General features: G+C 40.1%; 1 long non-coding RNA gene across 2 annotated transcripts in view; it reads left to right on the top strand.

Annotated features, from left to right (window-relative positions):
* Positions 1-564: 564 nt before the first annotated feature.
* The window catches only part of LOC128398428 (uncharacterized), a 93,885-nt gene continuing 80,720 nt past the window's right edge, over positions 565-13,729 (top strand). For both annotated transcript variants that reach the window (XR_008327108.1, XR_008327107.1), the window contains exons 1-2: positions 565-673; positions 8,824-8,900. This is a non-coding gene — a long non-coding RNA (uncharacterized LOC128398428). The remainder of the gene's footprint in view (positions 674-8,823; positions 8,901-13,729) is intronic.

The raw sequence follows: 13,729 nt of genomic DNA, 5'->3' as shown, positions 1-13,729 counted from the left end.
TAATCTAAAATGGGTTCATTTAAAACAGGGCAGTTTGTGCAGGTGTCAAAGACTTCAAGGAGCACACATAGCTATTTTTGAATTTTGCACTTTTCTTTTTGAGAGCAATGGGAAGAATGGGGGAAATAAATATTTGCTGTCAGAGACGGGGGGGGGGGCGGACTGGAGAGAAGAGAATGATTATAGAAATTTGACTAAGAAAAATATTCTGAATTCACCTTGAGTGCTTTTTTTTATTCTTCTGTTTCACTCCATATCTTAAGAAGATCTAAAGCATTAGGAAGATTATTATTTTATACACAAAAATATTTTTGAACAGCACTTTGACTACAAACTGATTTCTCTGCAGAGGACAAAATGCTACAATTTAGTGAGCATTTTCCTCTCTGCAGAGACTTCAAAGAGGTTCCCTAAAGGCAATGATCAACTGACTATCAGTTAAAAGGAACCTCTTCGAAGGCACGCTTCCTGAACCAATCAGGGGAAAGCAGATCTTCCGAGGAGGTTGCTCTAACTGACAACCAGTTGATTGGCAGTTACAGCGACCGTCTTGGAACTTTGACAGTTGTCGGTCACAGGTGCTACTCATTATGGCATCAAGTACCATACCCCACCTCTGCTGTTCTATGTAACCCATGCCATTGCTAGTGAGGAGAGATGAGAATGGTGCTGAGTGAGTCCCCAATTTATTTATCTTTTTAATTAATTTAGAACACTTGCTGACAGCCCAGTCAACAAATTCCTCTGGGTAGTACAAACTGGGTAGAGTTCAAATAATATATAGTTTAAATATTAAAGCTTTAGTTAAAACATTTAAAACAATCCTGTTACGCTGGCACAAGCAGCATAACAACATTTTAAACCCAGCAGAAATAATCTGTTCCAAGGGCAAAAGATGCTGCTAAGAAACTGGGAGACAAAAAAGCCATTCACCTTGCACCAAAAGGATGTTAATGTAGGTGTCGGGTGATCAACATTGGGGAGAGCATTCTATAACCAGGGCACCACCACCAAAAAGACTCTCTCATAATTAACATATTCCTCACTTGTTTAGATGGGTGAACTTGGAGGCAAACTTTTGATGATGAACTCAAGGTCTGGGCAGTACACCCAATACACCCATTTGTGTTCTAAAATCATCCACATTGCTGTCAGTGTGTTCTAGTAGTGATAAAATATTGTTCAATTTATTATACCATCTACCATGGGAAAGTTGGGGTCTTCAGAAAGATTATTTTTCTCTCCCATGTCAGAACATTGGTACGACAGGCACACTTTCTGACACAAACCTGTTGATCTTCCAGTTTCCTCAAGAGATGTCAACAATCTTTAACACAGATCAGACACAGAAAGTAATCAGAAATGAATGAAAGTGATTTTGATTTATTATGCCATCCATCTCAACCGGAAAAATGTGATGCATAAAACATCCTCATACAAAGACCAGCAGGTCTGACATGCCAGTCATACACCAACTTGTTGATATTACTTATTCATGAATACACAGAAAAGCTTGTCGCGGAGAAATATAACCAAATGTCAGCCTATTATCCCGCACACTAGTATCTATCAAAAGTGTTAAAGGTTACAAAACAACCCATCATTTTGCCACTGTTATCATCCGGTGGCAGAACCTGTTGAATATAGCGCTATTGATTAAAATATCCACTGTCTTCCCACTTATGTCATCTCTAAACAATAATTACAGTAAAATATCTAGAAATACTGGACAACAGTCAACCACAGCTATGGACTTTTGGCTCCCATTGATTTCAGTGAGGAAACTTGTGCATAATCTCTCCATCTTAAATGTGCTTATGTTGGGTTTGAACCAAACACTAAATTGGTCCTTGATAAATGGATTCAAGCCATGATGGTGTAGGAAGGAGTCACAGCTTAGTGGTGGTATAAAACTAGCATAAAAAGTGTTAGCTTTAAAGCTCCGTGTCTGAGCACCCTGCCAGACATCCCCAACCTGACACTCTCCAGATGTTTTGGACTATGGTCTCCATCGGCCTCAGCCAGCAGGGCCAATAGCTGGGGATGATGGGAGTTGTAGTCCAATGATGTCTGGAAGGCACCAAGTCAAGGAAGTATGATAGAGGCAAAATGAAGCATGTTAAGATCCATGAATCGCAGTGGGAGAGTTAATACAGATGGTTAAATGTCTTCCATTGAAATCCAAGGGGCTTAAGTCAAATGCTTTAGATTGTCAGTATCTACTGCACAGCTGTGAATACAATGATACATATATTATAAATATGTACTATATATTTTGAATGTGCCTGGTAGCATATCATGGGTTTGTTGTGTAATGTGTGAAATGGCCTTTAGGTATCAAACACTGTTGGGGGCAGACAGAAGACTACTTCTAACTACTAGGGGAATAATTATGCACCATTATAATGATTTGTTCTACTAGCATCAATCCTATACAGTGGTACCTCGGGTTAAGTACTTAATTTGTTCCAGAGGTCTGTTCTTAACCTGAATCTGTTCTTAATCTGAAGCACCACTTTAGCTAATGGGGCCTCCTGCTGCCACCGCGCCGCCGGAGCACAATTTCTTTTCTCATCCTGAAGCAAAGTTCTTAACCTGAAGCACTATTTCTGGGTTAGCAGAGTCTGTAACCTGAAGCGTATGTAACCTGAAGCGTATGTAACCAGAGGTACCACTGTACATCTCTATGCAGAAATAAGTCCCAGTGTATTCCATGCAATTTACTGCCAAGTAGGCATAGGGCAGGAATTTGATTCCGATCAAATTTAAAGGTGAACTGACCTAGTTTGCACTTTCTTAAACAAAACACAGCCACCCTTTGAAATGTGAAGTTATCCGAATTTTGCAATTTGGTTCTCCAGCCAGGAAAAAGTGTGCAAAAAGTGCACATATTAATACAAACAACATACAACGTTGTATTCTATTGGGGGAAATGTGTGTGTTAGGCGAAATTGCATACAAATAGGAGAAAATGCACTAAAACACTGACGAATATTCACAAGTACTTTATTTAAATTAACAAAATGGCAAATTGGCGTGGGAATGTGAAGAACTGAGCTTCAGGCTAGAAAAGTGAGGAAAGGAGAGGACCAGAACTTGACAGGCTCACCCAGCCCCACTCCCTAGTTAGTGCATAAAAAGCAGAGACATCACCTTGCCAACAAATGTCCGTATAGTTAGAGCTATGGTTTTCCCAGTAGTGATGTATGGAAGTGAGAGCTGGACCATAAAGAAGGCTGATCGCCGAAGAATTGATACTTTTGAATTATGGTGCTGGAGGAGACTCTTGAGATAGCCATGGACTGCAAGAAGATCAAACCTATCCATTCTGAAGAAAATCAGCCCTGAATGCTCACTGGAAGGACAGATCGTGAAGCTGAGGCTCCAATACTTTGGCCACCTCATGAGAAGAGAAGACTCCCTGGAAAAGACCCTGATGCTGGGAAAGACTGAGGGCACAAGGAGAAGGGGACGACAGAGGATGAGATGGTTGGACAGTGTTCTCGAAGCTACCAGCATGAGTTTGACCAAACTGCGGGAGGCAGTGGAAGACAGGAGTGCCTGGCATGCTCTGGTCCATGGGGTCACAAAGAGTCGGACACGACTGAACGACTAAACAACAACAAAGGATTGCAGCCTAAGATCATGAGCAGTATGTAGTGGTTGGGGACATCCAAACTTATTTGCTATAACATGTTGGTTTGTGGAGACAAACAAGTCCCCTCCCCCTTTAAAAAAAATCAATTCTGGCAGCATCCACAACATGAGGGATATTTTAAAGGTCAAAGACTCTTGGTTTCCTAGCTATTTTAAGCAGCCCAGTTGGACATGTTCGCAGAGTTATTCTATGCATTATTCATAGCAGCAGGGAAATGGCTCTGCACCTTTTTCTGATTTGGAAACGATGATTCTTCCTGGCATTTTTGGCTGTGCAGCTGCATATTCCAGCTGTAGCAAGACACCCCCACCTTTCTTGCCTGTCTCTTCTGTCTCTTCAGTGAAGATGAAAGTGGGTCTTGTGGTTCTGTTGTTGAGGACACCCATCCGCAATCAGGTACAAAGTGTACTATAAAGCTAGCTAATGGCCCATTATGTAAGAGGAGAAAGCTGGTGTCCTTGTACTTTTCAAGCATCTCCATTGAGCCTAAGCAATGGGTGCCTTCTTTATTTATTTCATTTCAATGCCACCCTTCCAGGGTCCCCATTGTTCTGGGAAGCATTCGAGAACAGAACAATGGTAAGTGTAGGTAAATGTGATCCTTGGTTTGAATGGATAAGCCAAACAGAACAAACTCTAATGTGAAATGATTTGGACTCGTTCAGAGAAGGAGACGGTTGGCATGCATTCATCTATGTTTTCCTTCTGAAAAAAATGTATTGTGGCCAGTTATGCTTATTGACAGTGTTTGAAAATGTGCCGTGCAATCTTATATATGTATACTCACAAGTAAGGACTGTTGACTTCAGTGACACTTCATCCTAAGTAAGCATCGATAGGCTATAATCCAAAACACACATTCTCTGTATGTTCTGAGTAAACATACTGTTTATTGCAGATATTAATATTGCACAGCATGACGCAATTGGATGCCTCAAAGCTGGCTCCTTTTGGAATAAAAATTGTCCAGACCCATAATTATTATGATTCAAAGCTTTGCTAACCAAAACTTCTTCAAAATAGGTACTAAAACATTAACAATACACCCAGAAAGTTGAATAAAGCAAATGCATATTCAAGCATAGGTTCTTCTTCTTAAATATATAACATAATAACAATCAGAGCAAAAATCAAAGCTCTCTCTCCCCCATAACTTATATCCAGCCTAAGGCTATGCAGCTCTTGGAGAGGCTTCATTATCACATCCTTCTCTCACTGTAACCGAGAACAAAAGACAAGGCAACTCCCTTTCACAATGGAGATTTGCAACTGAATACCTTAATCAGATGATCTAAGGTTAAACACTAATGTGTAAGATAGCAGAGAACATCAACAGTTAATAGTCAGCATCCTTTTATAAAATTCTTTACTGATAATCTACCGAAATCACAGATTGGATTTTTGCAAACTTAACTAGATTGATCTGTCCGGGTGTGTGTGTGTGTGTGTGTTTGTCTCTCTCTCTCTCTTTCTCTCTCTGTGTGTATCTATATCTATATCTATATCATCTATATCTATATCTATATCTATATCTATATCTATATCTATATCATCTATATCTATATCTATATCTATATCTATATCTATATCTATATCTATATATCCCTTTCTATCTTTTTTGTAGTTGCTATATATTGGGTAACTATATTTTTTTAAAAAAACCACCACAGTTAATTGTCAACTCATAAACTTATCAAGAGCTTCAGTGTGCTTCAATAGATCTTTCCCAATGTTAAACCCTTTCAGCAATAAACATGCATGCCTTTTCCATTTCAGTGTGCAATTAAACAATTATACTTAACACTGTTATGAGTTGTGGGCAGGGGGTAGGCTGTATGCTAAGATCCCTTGAATTCCTGGATCCAGCAAGTGTTAAAATTTAAGCAAGGATTCAAAATCAGGGCATAGCCAGGCCAACTTCCTGGTGAGGCCCAGATACTGGTTGACAAGGTAGCAAGGCAACAACGGTTGTGGCTGTGTACCAAATGTCTCTCTCAGTTTGCTGGTAGTTAGAAAGAGAAGGGCCAGAGTTGAGGTAGGAGCTCGAAGCTTGAAGGAGGTAGAAGCCAGAGAGAGAGAGAGAGAGAGAGAGAGAGAGAGAGAGAGAGAGAGAGACATGCTTGATTTCTGCTTGAATACAAGACTGCAGGCATGGGATAAGGAAGACCCTCTTGGGGTGTTAATGCTGTGACCCCTTCCATCATAGGCTCAGGTTGTATATATGTGTAAATGAACCATATATCTTAAATACACCACAGTCTTTGCCATCCCTGATTGCGAAGAAACCAAACCCTGGGTAAGTGCCTGGAACCCCTGGCGATTGGCGATTAGGGAGGTGTACAATGATACATAGGAGTGTGGTGCAATGCCCATTCTAATGGGATAAAGCACATCATAATGATATATGAATGCTGTATATTTCCAACCATGTTTCAGTTCTCCTGTTTTTGCTTGTTACTCTTTTCCTTTCCATATAATATGGTGTGGGAACGCTTTCCTTTTCAATGAAAACACTGGTTGCTTTTTAAAAAAACAAAACAAAGCAAAGCAAAATATTAATAAAACCATGAAAAAGCCAACAATTAAAATACAATGATTAAAACATACCTACAGAACACCCATAAAAGGGCAGCCTCACATATTTAATTTTTGTTGTTACAATATTTTAAAAGGCTTTTTCAGGGCAACAAAAACTAGCAGAGGGAAATCACTGTTGCTTGCTCTCGAAACATCCTTCTTTACCTAAATTACTAATTACACACTTCACTGCCCACCTGTAATTATGATATGAGTAGAAATTTCTACACCTCAGCAATTTAGCTGGTTCTTCTTTCTAAAAACAGCCAATTCAACTCTAATGAATCTCACCACAAGGCAGCACAATCCTGTCAGAGTAGAGTGGCAAAACCTGAAAATGAGAGCTGCCATCTGGTCAGTATTTCTCCCTGTCCCCACCACCTCAGTTTTATGAGTTTTTAATCCAAGGTAATATCATAGAAAAGCTTAGCCGGAAATTGTGCAAGGTCTCTTGCATCTATTTTAAATCTCCTATCCCTACGCTGATAAATGAAAATGTACAGGCCATGAATTGATGGGAGGAGAAAGAGGAGCCCATGCTTACCAACTCTTTTTCCACCCCAAGATGTGTTTACCAGCTCTTTTGCTCAGCCTAGCCTGTGGGTGGGCTTTGTTTCCAAATTTCTCTCATGTCTCTCACAGATGAGAAATCTGTGATTAGCCTCTGCAACAGGTGGGATGTGTGTATATATATAAATATTTGGATTATTATCTAATATTCAAGATCTGGATGAAATTGCACATGGTGGGAGATAAATCTAAAATTAGATGGGGAAGAGATTAAGATAAAACTATCTCAGTGAAAAGTTGATCTTATCAACACACAAAAATAAGATACTATTACTGTTAGTATGAATGCTCTCATTTATCAAATACAGCATTATGCATTGTAAACTTATTACGGGCTTTGCTGAATTCAGACGCATGCCATTTGATGCTAAAAACCAGTAATTCTGAACTTGTGTTAACATCTAATCTTCTTCTCTAAGCCACAATCAGACGTCTGTAGATAAGGAATATCATCATTCCAATTTTCCTGCAAATGAGTTGGACTGCATCTTCTTTCAGTATTACATAATCTCATCTCTACAGAACAGATAATAATTATCTGCACTCATTAATTATGTGCTCGTAGACATAGACTTTCCGCTGTTAACCTGGCCATATGGCTTTCAGGGATATGCTCCTTACATCATGATGGATGGTCAATTGTCAGTCTTCCAAGGGCAGGTGTTGAGCAACCTTCCCAACACACACACGCTCTGTGGTAAAACTATATAACACTATATAATTATAAGTTACCTTCCCATTGGACACTATTTCTCTTCCAGAGTTAATAGCTAATTAAGTACTTTGTAAGTTTTACATAAAGTGGGGGGGGGGGTAGTTACACAGACTGGGCAATTAGGGGCATAGCAATTTGAAGTGAAAGCATGGGAAAAGGATTCAAAAGTATAGTAACAAATACGAATTGGAGCTAGAAATATATTCCACAGTCCAGCCAAGCTTAAACTCCAATTAATTCAACTGGAAGCTGTTTCTTTCTGTGAAATCAGTGGGACCTTCAAATTCTTAATTTTGGGTCCTGCACATAATCTTTTTTCAGCTGAAACTCACTTTTCAGATAATTTGCAATTATTATCTGTAAAATGGGCTGGTATAATGGGTTGGATCTGAACTAAGTTTGTTGCCTTTAGTTCCCACTGAAATCAGTCTAAAAAGTTAGTCATAGCTGGGTTAAATTTCTTTGATTTCAATGGGAATTAAGTGCAACAAATGGATCAAGCCCAAGGTGCTTAATTTTCAGAGTTATTTGACAGCTTCATTTGGAGTTGCCACTGAAACTGGACAACCAATAAAACATGGTGGAAATATTCCCTATTCCCCACCTAACACTATTATGCTGCACAATTGCCCATCTCTACTCCACATCACTGGCGGCTGGGCAAACAAACAGTGTAATTGCACCTGAGAATGATGGAAGAAGCTGTATCACACATTATGGAGGGGGCGGCGGCTGCCATTTAAAGCTTTGCTGTTTTTGTAATATTGTGTTCTGCCCCAAGCCACACATTTGATTGTTCTGGATTGTACAACTCTTTCATTGAAGTCAATGAGACCTTGGAATATTTACACCAGGCAATCAGCTCATTGGGAGCTGATTCCTATGTGAAATATATGTGTCAATGGAAAATCTCAATAAATCTGGCATGAAAACTATGTATAAGAGCAGCTATGGATAAGAAATACTATCTCCTATTTAGAGACCTTTTTGCAATGTTACCTGGACCCTGTATCCCAGTGTAACTATCAATCTTTTGTTTATTCTTCTACAAGTAGTTGATGGACTTAAATGCATCTTTCTGCACATTCAAATTCCCTGGACGCAATGTCCTCATATTAATAAATTTGATTACTTGAGCAGCGTGATACATCTGTCTTTCAAGACATGATATGAAATGGCAACATTCAGAGCAGCGGTGAAGCATTAAGTAACTTCCCACCAATAAATAATTTTAACAGTGTCATATCCTCTCAAGTCTTTTAGAATTAACTTTGTTAATTTTTGTTGTTTCTCTCTTGCTTAGAACATGCAAATTAATGTGATGAACCAGCAGAGAAGTGGACGCAGATTTTCTGCTAAGACAATCAACTTAATGAACGGGTAATTAGTGTTAAGAGCATTAGTAGCATTAAAGCTTAATGAATTGATTCTTCAGCATGTCACATCCCTCATTCCACAGTTTACCAAACTTAAAGTTTATTCCTCTTTTTGAAATGAAGAATGCTTTTAGATATGAGGTAGAATAGAATTAAGTGGGAGGGAAGGGTATGAATTATCGGCGTAATTAAAATGAAACAACCGAGAAAGTAGTTCATTTTAACTAGCCGTTTTAGTCGAGTTAAACTAAGAACTTCCAGAAATGCAAGGTGTAATACAGTTTATTAAGATTTACAGAAATGAGACAATGTATTACTTTTCCAAAAGTTAACTGAAGGGAAAATATTGCAATATAGAGTGGGGCCATTTTTAATTTTTTTTTGTAGTTTTCAGGAACATGTTTACAAGATGGTGAGGCCCTTATGGAGACAGGGGTTTTATAGAGGCCATACAAAGAGCCAGGTGAAACAGACCCACCTCAAATTTTTCTCCAACCATAGTATTACTGTGGGATTTTTGTTCAAACAGGAACGGCAAAATTGGACTCAGGGGTCAGTTTTTGTCAAATTTATATGAAGCATAACTTTTTAGGATTCAAGTGTCTATTGGTCAAATTATGTCCTAGATCAAATTTACTGCAGCTGCTTGCTAGCAGAGATAACAAGATTATTAGTTTCGTGATAAGCTTCAGACAGAGAGGGTCATTTCCAGCGCTGCTCCGCTCACTGCTAGTATGGGTTTAATTTAGCACAGCAAAATTGTCATGAAATGTAAACAGCCCAGACACAAAGCCTGCTATATTCGCTAACACTCTTGCTTTGACAGCAAGAATGAAATAAATTAATGATGTTTTATTCACCTGTCAAAAGGAAATTGCTCAACCCAGCTGGATGAGCAGGCAGAGGTTTGTTAAAACCAGCTTCAGAGATGAGCTTCAGCCCTCAAGAGCGCATGACACTTAGCCCAAATTCCAGTCAACAGATCCACCATAATCAACAGCCCTCAATGGTTATTCTTGCTTTATCGCCTGGGATAACAGGGTAGACTAGAAATTCTATGTGGTTTCAGATGAAAAAGCCAAGCTAGATCAAGCAAAATTTTGATTCATCTGTCTGAAAATTAGATTATACTTATCAATTTCTTTTTGAGTAACAGAAACCAATATATATAATTAGGCAGGTAGGTGGAAAAGCAGTAATTTTGTTTAAATAATCCTCTCACATTTCTGAGTAACTTTAAGTTAGTTTTTAAAGAATGCTCAGAGCTTGTCATTATGCATGATCTTTGCCCAGAAAAGTGGCATATAAATATTTAAAAATCAATTAATCACCACTGCCCTTTAAAAACTCTGTTTACCTTTCCCAGTAATAAAAATAGGCCAGGATCTGTGGATTTTTGCATTGTGGAAAGTGTTGCGGCACAAGATTTTTGTTTCCCTGGCAATGCCCTCTGCTGTTGTTCTCCTATCTTAAATATTCCCAAATGACTGTTTTCAGAATATTCTTCTCTTTCTCTGTACTGCTGCTCCAGATATGTCACCATTATCAATTAAGCAGTTTGTGACATCCAATCATCTCCCCCCCATTTCCATTCCATTTGCATTCTGAAAGTCAATTGGGCAGAAAGATTAATCGGAATATTTATATTATGGTTTAACAAATGCAGTACAGTGATAAATATTCAGCACCTGTCAGAGTGGCCATTCATTAAAATTAGGGGAGTAGATGAGTAAGAAATAATCAATGCTTGTTAAGGACAGCCACCAAGAATGGGAAAATATTTGCTCATTATCTCCTAGTTTTATCTGGCCCTTTAGCTCATCAACATTCAGCCACACTGCCAGGGAGCATGAAGGAGAAAAACTGCAAAAAGACAAGGACAGGAGAGAGGAAAGGAAATTGATGGCATCTCAGTGTTGTTCTGATCTGTATAGAAGCATTTCCCTTTGTACACCTTTCCCTTGGCACATGCAGGCGGGCATAACAGGGGTTGAGAATGGCATGGAGCATGGACTATGCAGAATTAGATAAATTAACTGGAAGGGTTCGAAACCTGCGGGACCAGAGATTCTTAGAAGACTGGAGTAAATATATGAACTATTTGAAAAGTAATTGTAATGAACAGATTATGCTAGGAGGACTGCAATAAGTTTTGTAAGGGGGACTATTTGAAATATTGCAGGAAAGACTATGAGGAGAGTTACTAGTTAATGATAATTAAGGGTAATAGAGAAATTAAGAAATGCAGAATACGTAATAGAGAATGAAAAATCATCAGAGGAGTTGACGGGAGTCTAAAATATTGTATAAGATAAGAAGTTATGTTATATGGTTGTTGAAAATGATATGTTAAAAAAAATAAACCTGTGTGTGTGTGTGTGTGTGTGTGTGTGTAATGGCACGGTGCAATCTGCCAATATGAACATCACAGAGAAATATTGGGCACATAGTGGGTGACAATTAGAACTGAAAGAGAGTGTCAGAGCCTCCCTTTGCCAGTGACTTATTGGCACTCCTCCCAGAAAACAATCACTTACTTGTTTTCCCCTTCCTTCCTTTCAATCTCACTTGCCCTCACTTGCCTTAGCGTCAACCAGGGACTAAATCTATGATGTACTGTGAGACAACTGTAAACTATAAGTGGTGAAACTTAGTGCACAGGGTGCAATGTGTATTACTAGATGTTCCTCGTGGTCCCTTCCAACTCTACGATTCTGTGATTCTATCTCCACTCCCGAACTCCAAAGATGTCGGAATTCAAGCGAGCAGAGCCTCCAGCTTAACTCTTAGTCCAGAGGAATTTGGCCACCCTCCAGGTGCCCGGCTTGAATCCTTATGACCTCCTGTCTGCGTCTCCCGGCAAGATCAAGGGAGGTCTCCAATCGGCGATTCTCCTCAACGTGAAGGAGAACACACCACTCCTCCCACTCCTCTCCCAGGGAGGGGGAAAGAGACAGACAGAAATATATTTACATGTCTTTATTCCTGTCGTTCACCAGTACAGAGAAAACATGTCTGCACACTCTGCTTCCCAACTGCAGAGAGAGAATAAACTCCACCCATGTACTTCCAGTACAGGGTCATGTGTCACTCTGAGCTAACATCCGGCGCTCAGAGTAGTGAATAGACTGTGCCTGGTTCCCACGGTACAATCCAATAACACCCACATCCTGTTTACCATTCCAGCCACCTGGTGCTTGCTTCTGCATTGCTCCTTTTTCGTAACATCCTCCCCCAAAAGAATCAATGCGTGTTGCAGCAAGCAAGGCATGATCCAGAGAAGAAAACAAACAGTTGTTATACACATAACACTCCCCTGTTGTTTCAGTTCCACCCTTGGAACTCCCCGCCACTGGTTTCCCCAGTGTACCTCTCTGGTTGTCTGGTTTCCAAGGAATGAGTGCATCTGCATTACCTTGGCTAGCAACTCTCTGTTGTGTCTTTGTCTCTGACTTAGACACAGCTCCAACCTGTCCTCGGTTGTTTACAACAGCAACACATGCAACAGCTAAGTTAGCAAACTCTTTTGAGTACCTCTTGGGTGGTTGACCCTTTGTAACTCTCTCAGACCTACGTATGAGGTGCTGATCCTCTCTGCTCACTGGTCCAGTCTCAGGACTCTTTGGAGAACTGGTTCCAATGGTAAACAGTGGTTCATCCTTCAGTTGTGAAGGCCTATCTATTGTGTGAGACTTCCTCTCAATGACTGTGACAACTGAGCTCTCCGAGCTATCAGTGTCATCAGAAGAAGAAGAAGAAGAGTTTGGATTTGATATCCCGCCTTTCACTCCCCTTCAGGAGTCTCAAAGCGGCTAACAATCTCCTTTCCCTTCCTCCCCCACAACAAACACTCTGTGAGGTAAGTGGGGCTGAGAGACTTCAAAGAAGTGTGACTGGCCCAAGGTCACCCAGCAGCTGCATGTGGAGGAGCGGAGACGCGAACCCGGTTCCCCAGATTATGTGACTACCGCTCTTAACCACTACACCACACTGGCTCTCTTTCACTTTCATTACAGCTGTAATCAGTAAAATCATCATCATCTGAATCGTCCTCAGTGGGAAATGTGTGTACTATCACTCTCTCCTGTTCAGGAGCACTCTCTAGAAATTTTGTGAGAATCACCTGACCAGATTCAGACAAAATTACTCTGTAGAGACCCTTTTCATACCCCACAAAAATGCCTCTGGCATTCTTTACTCCGCCTGGAGCTTCTGTTCTCACATGAGACCCAAAAACCTTGAAATGGGCAACAGAAGGTTTTCTGTGGAACAGTTTCTCAAAAGGAGAACTTCCCAACTCTTTTGAAACCTTTCTCATTTTCGTATAACAGAACGACATTAGAGACTCGGCCCAGTACTCATGTGGCAGATGTGAACTTAGCAATTGCGCTTCCATCCCCTTTTGCAATTCTCTGTTCACCCGTACACAGACACCCCTGTTCCACGCTTCTGCTGAAACAGAAACCTTGTGTCTTATTCCCTTCTTCTGCAGGAACCTTTGGAAATCCTGTAAAAGAAAAATCTGCTTCTTGTCTGTGAATAGACAATCAATGTTAGCATCATGCATACTCTTAACTTTGTCACAAAACTCCTGAAACCTTTCCAAGGCTTCCTGTGGCTTTCTCAACACATAAACCCAGACATAGTTAGAGAAATGATCCACACACACAAGATAATATCTTGCATTGCCTCTAGATGGTTCTAGAGGACCAATCACATCAGCATACACCCGCTGAAATGCTCTGTTGACTCCGGTCACCTTCTTGCTCACACCTGCAAGAGAAACTAGGTTAGACACAGATGAATTACATTCCATGTAATCACTTTGTGCAA

The sequence above is a fragment of the Podarcis raffonei genome, chromosome 12, assembly GCF_027172205.1.
Source record: "Podarcis raffonei isolate rPodRaf1 chromosome 12, rPodRaf1.pri, whole genome shotgun sequence".
Classification (NCBI taxonomy): Eukaryota; Metazoa; Chordata; class Lepidosauria; order Squamata; family Lacertidae; genus Podarcis; species Podarcis raffonei.
The sequence above is the reverse complement of the archived record's forward strand: the minus strand, read 5'-3'. Positions and strand labels throughout refer to the sequence as shown.